Source organism: Ambystoma mexicanum, chromosome 6p (assembly GCF_040938575.1).
Source record: "Ambystoma mexicanum isolate Mex_15411 chromosome 6p, UKY_AmexF1_1, whole genome shotgun sequence".
NCBI lineage: Eukaryota > Metazoa > Chordata > Amphibia > Caudata > Ambystomatidae > Ambystoma > Ambystoma mexicanum.
In genome coordinates this window covers 1,354,696,638-1,354,704,797 of record NC_090935.1, presented here as the reverse complement: position 1 = coordinate 1,354,704,797, position 8,160 = coordinate 1,354,696,638, and the positions used below count along the sequence as shown (strand labels likewise).

Sequence of the window (8,160 nt, the reverse complement as noted above, 5' to 3'; positions counted from 1 at the left end):
ATTTTTCTCCAGCAAATGTCTGGAGGAATTACAGACCATAGTAATTCTGCCAAAATCCCCACAGAGTCCTTTGGACTCCAAATAATGGGGACCTTTACCACCAGTTTAATCGTAGTTGCATTTTCCATGTTTTGTTCTCTTAATGTCTTGAAGCAGTGCAATACCCGCGGGTTGAACTGTTGCCAACATACTTTTTTGATGAAAGTATAATTGGATATTTCATGTCGTTACAGAAGGTGCTTCGATTTTAGGAGTGCTCTTGCGGGTGACGGAATTTTGAGCTGTCAACCTTTGAATATACTTATTTTTGGATTCTTATCTACGATTTGCAGCAGGTATTTTTCCTATTAGTCCCTTTTTGAACTAAAGTGAGTCATGTAAGAGGATGCTTCCTCTCATATGGGTGTACTGATGGTTTTTCAACTGTTCCCCACAGACCTGTTCATCATGGACTAACGTTCGAGTGGTTACGAAAAATTATGAAAAATTGCTGAATTGAATAACACGCTTTTGGGAGTCTGAGTTCCTTGGAGATCTTACAGGTACTCAGCTCTTTTAGACATGTATGTATGAGTTATGGGTTGAGTAACAATTGATGAGGATTTGCTTCTAGATTGTGTTATGTCTGTAGTTTCTACTTTCCTAAATTCCTTTGTTGACATATGTACCAAATAGACAAATACTGTCCTGATTAAAAAGGTTAGGCAAACTTATCAATCAATGGATCGCATTGGATGAAGTAGTATTTGATGGCACTTCTCTTTCTGAAATTGACTTTTGGTTCAAGGGTGAACTGTTAGACGCTTGATCTTTTCTGTCTTATTGACGGCTGGTGGCTCCTTCACACTGCTTTGGTATTTTCCTTTTCAGTTGGTGAAGGTAGTAATTTGTTTACTTAGTGGTATCTCTGGGAACTTAAGGTTTACCGTCTCTTTGTTTTACAGGTTTTATGACATCCGTTGGTGCATGTTTTTGGGAACCCTACCGCACGATGTGGAAGGAATTTTAAAGAATCAGAATTGTTTCCCCTGAAGAAAGTTCAGCCACTAAAGGGCCTAGAGAACTGAAACATGTTACATGTCAGGAATATGTGGTTTAGTGAAACATTTGTTTTGTGATGTTGTAATGTTTTGCCATTTTGTGTCTATGTATTGATTTAATGTTGGAAGTTTTATGAAAAAATAGTGATTTATATGTATTAGATATAATTAAGTATTGTGTGAGTTTAGGGTCTATATAAAATTATTTACAAAAATGTATTAGTATTAATAAATTATATATTTTTTGATTAACTTTGTTATGTATTGTACTATATCTATTTTTTCAAGATATAAGTACCGGACCATCACCTAGAGAGGTATAACTGTTCCTAGAGGATACCAGGATTTGTTCAATTATTTATTATTTACCTATCTCTTTTAGATTTGACTACCACCACTTGTAATCCAGCAATAAATCTCCTGCACCAAGGAGTGATAGCAGTAATTTTGCATGCCAGTATTACGGCAAATTTACCTCCGTAATGCCACAAAACCTGTAATGAGGCCCACTGAGTGTCTTCTAAGTTTTTAACCAGCAGGATTATATCATGTCAATATCCCAAAACACACATGTAAAAACAATATATTTATTCAATGCAACAATTTAGAGTGTGAATCTACAAAAATAAATTACCTATGCATATTTACAAACAATTAAGAAACACATCAAGACACATTTTTTTACTCAGCCACATATGGGGCCTCATTACAACCCTGGCGTTGGACCATGGTGCTGTTAGCACCATGGTCCATGCCGGATTCCGCCATGGTGGATGGCGGATTTACCGCCCCATTCCAAGGTTGGCGGGGCGGTAAATCCCCATTCACCATGGCCCCTTCCCCATTCCCATTTTTGGCCCATAGGGCTCAATGGGAATGGGGAAGGCGCTAATTATGGCACCGTAAATTACGGTGCCGTAATTAGCACCAAGGTCCCTTAGCGGGTTGGACTTTAACGCCTGCAAAAAGCAGGCGTTAAAGTGTGAATCGGGCATTAAGGGTTTAACGGCGCCGCAGCCTTTTACGGCGCCGTTAACCCCTTAACGCCAGGGTTGTAATGAGGCCCACGCTGTCAATATGTCACAACCGTGGGTTAGCTTGAGAGAAATATCAACATGCATTCATTTGTAGAAAAAACATTGGGGGTCATTACGAGGTTGGAGGTAAGTAACAGTCCTTGCCAGCATGGAACAAATACCGTGTCCATGTAGTAAAGATCCCGCTAATAGAGGGCTATTACGAGTTTGTGTGCACGAGCTTATCGCCATGCTGGTAACGACGTTACCGGCATGCCGATAAATTGCCTCATTTATTAAACAGCCACAAGTGCTTACAATGACAGCAGTTGTGGCCGTTTAGTACATGAGGTAATGTATTCTTCACTGGCAACAAAAAAAGGAGCAGCCAAATTCACAAAGGACATCTGAATTGGTGCATTTTATATGCACCAATTCAGATGCCCTTTGTCACTCCTTTGTGCATTTGCGCAAATCATGGGTTGTTCCTGTGCATTTAAAAGCACATCCCTAATTCACAAACAGGTTGCACTTTTAAATGCGCAGAAAACTAAGGCAAGCACTTGCGCCTGTTTGGACTAGGCCCATGGGCTGCACATTGCATGGCAGGCGACAGGGTCTACTCCCCTTATCCATGACCGTAATCTTGAAAGCGGCAGGAATGGATTAACTGCGCAGCTCAGAGAACAAGGGATGACCATTTGTCCATTGGGTGTGTTAAGTCCAGTGATGTGCCAGATAAGTGTAATGATTGAATGTAAAGTTATGCACTGCTAGGGTCTCCATGTTTAGAGCGATATCTCGAGTTCCTCCTTTGAGAAGAAAGAAAATGAAATCCTCTTGTTAGGTGTTTTTCTGTTGATGTTTACCTGTTGACTTGATGTTTTTAATGTTGCAGGTAGTGCTGTAGTTGACGTTAGCCCCTTCCTCTCTGGGGCACTGTGTAAGGGCTGTCAGAGTTTGCTCGGGACCGTATTGCTCAATTACGAACCTAGGGCCTCCACTGGATTGGTCAGGTAGCCTCTCTTGTGCACCACTTTTAATGCAGGTGATTGCAATCTACACTTCCTCTTTTTTTACTGTGTGCTTTGTGTTGGCTAGACTATCCTGCCAGGTGTTCTGAAGTGTTATAGTAGTAGGGTAGCAGATGGATGACTGGTGAGTCAAGGGCTCCTGCCTGGGTTAGTTCAGAATGTCTGGTTGGCTGATCTGGCTGCTGGTTGTAGGGCTTGGATTGTGTAGGGCTGTGGAAAGAGAGGCAGCTGGTCTGTGGCCTAACACACTAACAGCTAAAGACCAAGTAAGAATACAAGGTCACACAACAGCTCTAAAAAAGGCCCCAGATCCGGGCATTCAGTCAAGACATTCAAAAATATAGTTCTTATCAAGGTATCACAGGAGTACTTCAAGGTTGGTAAATAATAAAGATGAGGTTGTTAGTTGATTTTCATATAGTATTTTATCCGAAGGATAAAGCTGTCACTAATATTTCCTTAGTGAGGGAGCATTTGCCGCAACCCATATATATTTCAGACTAAAGCCAATGCATTTCTGAACATTTTTCCTTCATCAGGGCAAGTCTATGTAATTCAACATTGAAAAAATAATATGCCGATTATAATACACACAATACAAACAGTGATATAAATAATGAAAACATACCGATCAGTAGCAAGTCCACACATGTTCATGAAATAGAGAAAAACAAAAACAAAAATGTAACATAGTAAGTGGATTAATGGAAACCAAATACAAAATGAGAATCAGAACAAAAACTGTTTTTACCTTGGAAGATTTGTATGGGAGCTGACAAGCGTTAAAGCTGCCTCCTGTGGGCAACACCACTTTGGACGAGGATATGCCTAATGAATTCTGTCTGTTGACCTTTCTTTACTCTTCATGACTGCGCATATTTGTACCAGCCTTGCCTATGCACTAATTTTCAACAAAGTGCATCCTGCTAAAATTTGTATCTTGTATTTTGTATTTTTTTTTGTTTTCTGCTTTACTTCCAATATTCTGCTTTACATCCACACTTGCCTATTTATTTCATCACCTATGTTCATCATACTTGAGTGTTTTTTCTATTTCTATGAAAATCTCTACATTTTAGGTTCTACCTAAATTTGATTTTTAGGATGCATTTCACCCTAGCATGCCTCTAAATTGGTTAATTTGTGTAATGTTGCAGGCCCACACCTGTAATGCAGCGTGATCCGCGAGCACCGGCCACTTAATGGCGCTCGTGAGTCACGTGTATTATAACACGAGCGGTCGTCCAGGCAACCGCCTAAACACTGCTCAGTGGAATCTAAGCTCCGCGGCTACACGCAGGAGCTTTTCTGTGCTCCAGATGCGTTAAGGTATACGACTTTCTCGCCGCGATTTTCGCTAGCATTTCCATTTCACTCTGCCTTTATCACAGATCCTATCAGACACGCTGACATTCTGAACCCAACTTTTTTTCCAAACAGATTTCACTCTGAAACACGTACGTGTTATCATTACTGCTGCCTATTGCATGCCGCACCGCTGCACCCTACTGTGGGCAGCTTTAACGCTGTCAGCTCCCATACAAATCTTCCAAGGTAAAACCAGTTCTTGTTCTGATTCTCATTTTGTATTTGGTTACCATTAATCCACTTACTATGTTACATTTTTGTTTTTCTCTATTTTTGTTTTTCTCTATTTTATGAACATATGTATACTTGCTACTGATCGGTATCGGTATGTTTTCATCATTTATATCACTGTTTGTATTGTGTGTATTAAAATCGGCATATTATTTTTTCAATGTTGAATTACATAGACTTGCCCTGATGAAGGAAAAATTTTCCGAAATGCATTGGCTTTAGTCTGAAATATATATAGGTTGCGGCAAATGCTCCCTCACTAAGGAAATATTAGTGACAGCTTTATCCTTCCGATAAAATACTATATGAAAATCAACTAACAACCTCATCTTTATTATTTACCAACCTTGAAGTACTCCTGTGATACCTTGATAAGAACTATATTTTTGAATGTCTTGACTGAATGCCCGGATCTGGGCCCTTTTTGAGAGCGGTTGTGTGACCTTGTATTCTTACTTGGTCTTTAGCTGTTGGTGTATTTTGACGTCCGGGTGTCTCCAGACTTGTCACAGCCAGCTCCATTCAAATATCTACTATTATACATTTTTTACAATTTTTACATTTTTTACCTCTACATCTACCTTGATATATAAAAATTTCTAAACTAGTGGTGCCCACTCACTTCCCTGTCTGTGGCCTAACACATACAGCTGTCTGTGGAAATGTGGAAATAGGCATGGCTATGGGTTTGAAGTACAAAAGCTGTTGATTTTCTCTGAGCGATCTTGATCGGAAAGCTTCGGGAGATGGTCTCTACACCTTCGGGAGATGGTCTCTACACTATTGACTCCTGACAGGGCATGTGGGAAAAGGAGAGAGCAGAGAAGGAGGGAGGAGTGGGTTGGGGAAATCAAGGGATACACAGTTCACAAAACAGGGCTCGGAACACGGTCAATAGCAAAGAATTAACAAGTAGTCACATTACTGATTGACTGATTCCCTATATCTAGGGAGAGTCCACGTACTCGTACTGCAACAGGGCCCAATGGCTGTTTCTTTTCAATGTCCAGTGAAAGTTGTGAGAGAGAGAGAAGTAGCGCTAGGCCCTGAAACTTGGAGCCAAGATTCCCAAACACTCAACAGTTTTATTAGTGAACACGGAGAGAGGGAACGCGAGGCCATGCAGTATTTGGGAGCCAGGAGTGAAGAGTCTGTGACAAGGTCACATTGGACAGACTAGGGGATGCGATTCGGGGGCCCTGTGGGCTGCTGAATGTTACATTTGCATTTACATTTTTAAATGTATACCGCGCACCAAAGGCACGTGGACATACGGGTGCTGACTGATGTTAAAGACCTATATACATACACATAGGGCCTAATTACGAATCAGGCGTTAAGGGGTTAACGGCGCCGTAAACGGTGCCGACCCTTAACGCCTGATTACAAGGTCCCTTAGCGCCATGGTGATATTAGCGCCTGCTTTTTGCAGGCGTTAAAATCCATGGCGCTAAGGGACCATGGTGCTAATTACGCCACCGTAATTTACGGTGGCGTAATTAGCGCCTTCCCCACTCCCATTATGCCCTATGGGGCAAAAATGGGAATGGGGAAGGGTAAAATGGGAAATGGGGATTTACCGCCCCACTCACCTTGGAATGGGGCGGTAAATCCGCCATCCACCATGGTGTAAACGTAGTTTACACCATGGTGGTAAGGGTACGACCCAGGCGGTAACTTACCGCCTGGGTCGTAATGAGGCCCATAGAAACTATTTTAGGGCGAAGTATTGCCCACTCTCTCTACAATGACCGTGGTTATCTAAATAAGAAGGTCTGGAGTGTCTTTTTAAAGGAGGTAAGTGATTGCATTTCTCTCAAATAGTGAGGGATGCGATTCTAGGCTCTCGGTGCTGCTATAGAGAAAGCACTATTGCTAACCTGTGTTAGCTGAACTCTTGGCACCACCAACAGACCAGTGTTGTTGGATCAGAGGGTTTCCTTTTTATAGTTTCTGCAAGATATTGTGGATTGGCTCTATCCAGACATTTGTGGGTGATTACCCACAGTCGGAATTCTATCCTAGCATCCACAGGGAGCCAATGTAATTCTTTTCTCTCCTCTGATACGTGTTCATATTTTTTAAATCCTGCTATTGCCCTGGCAGCACTATTCTGGATGACTTGAATTCTAGCACAGTCACACTTTCCAAGACCCACCAGGAGACTACAACTATAATAAATCTTGACGATAACAATGGCCTAGCCAACGTCTGACAGCTTTTCTCTGTAAAATATGGACACATTTGGGATAGCAATCTAATATAATAATCTGAGATTGAAACCAGGCTATTGACTTGAGCTCTTATATTAGGATTTTGGTCCAAGTATACACCTACAGTTTCTTGGTGACAATTTTGCAATCTGCTATTTGAAACTGATCATATTCAGGACCCAGTAAATTCTTGCGCTAGTGTCTATTACCATCATTTCAGTTTTGTCATTATTTAGTGCACGGCCACTTTCTAGCATCCAGTCTTGAATCAGCCCTTTGCCGTGACAACACGGAACACCGAACGGGACGCTGTACGCCACAGAAAACCGTACACGATACGGCCAGCATATTTGTGACCAGACCCTAATCTGTGGAGACGTCCTCATTCCATACGACTGAGTGATTTAGAAACAGGTCACTGATGGTAGTGAATCACTGCATGACAAAAGGGAACGAATATCCCTCACCACCATCAACCAGCATGATTTCAGTTTAGCCCATAGAAGCCGCTCTTACAGCTATGGCCAGCCACTGAGCATGTATCAGAATAGATTTATCCAGAGCCTAAGACACCCAGATGAGGATTACTTTCCAACAGGGGTCACCAATCACGTACAGTTTTGGTCCTGAGGAAGGCAGAGATATCAACACCAGACCACCGAAACGTGCAGCCTTGACTCACACAATAGAGGGGCTGTGCTACTGTTACATACATACTAGCACCTTACGTAGACCCCTGAACTGTCTAATTGAATTCACATGGCAACATTAGAAACAAGACATAAGAGTTGTCTAGTTAGATAGAGAGGCAAAGATAAATAGTTACTTTTGTATTCTCTGCTTTAGTAACTGCTCCAATTGTTTTTTCGGAATTGCATTAACACACTATTATCTTATTTACCTACAGTATTCACTCAAGGTTGAGCCTGTAGTTAATATTTATTATACATCTTTTGTATAGGTATTTAGGTCTAAAAACATGGGAATACATTTTTTGTCATTGTGAATCAGGTTAATAAATGTATTTGAAGTAACATATGTATGAATAAAGTACAACGTTTGTGGTTTAAATATATGCAGAATAGCCAAAGAACTCCCTATAAAATTCAGGTAAGACACATATAAACAAACTGTGGATTTCTAACACCAAGTTTAAAATCTTGTGATTTATCTCGCTAGAATAATCCTGTTTTTTTGGCTGCCAGTACATTTTTGTTGCATTGTACCTTACGTTTCCCTGTTCCTAGACAGAGTAGGG

The 8,160-nt window shown here is 41.1% G+C and overlaps 1 long non-coding RNA gene across 1 annotated transcript; it reads left to right on the top strand.

The window, feature by feature from the left end:
• The first annotated feature begins 230 nt into the window (after nt 1-230).
• LOC138511041 (uncharacterized) lies at nt 231-1,179 on the top strand. The gene is made up of 3 exons (XR_011280555.1): nt 231-335; nt 437-542; nt 945-1,179. It is a non-coding gene; the product is annotated as an uncharacterized lncRNA (long non-coding RNA).
• Nucleotides 1,180-8,160: the final 6,981 nt, after the last annotated feature.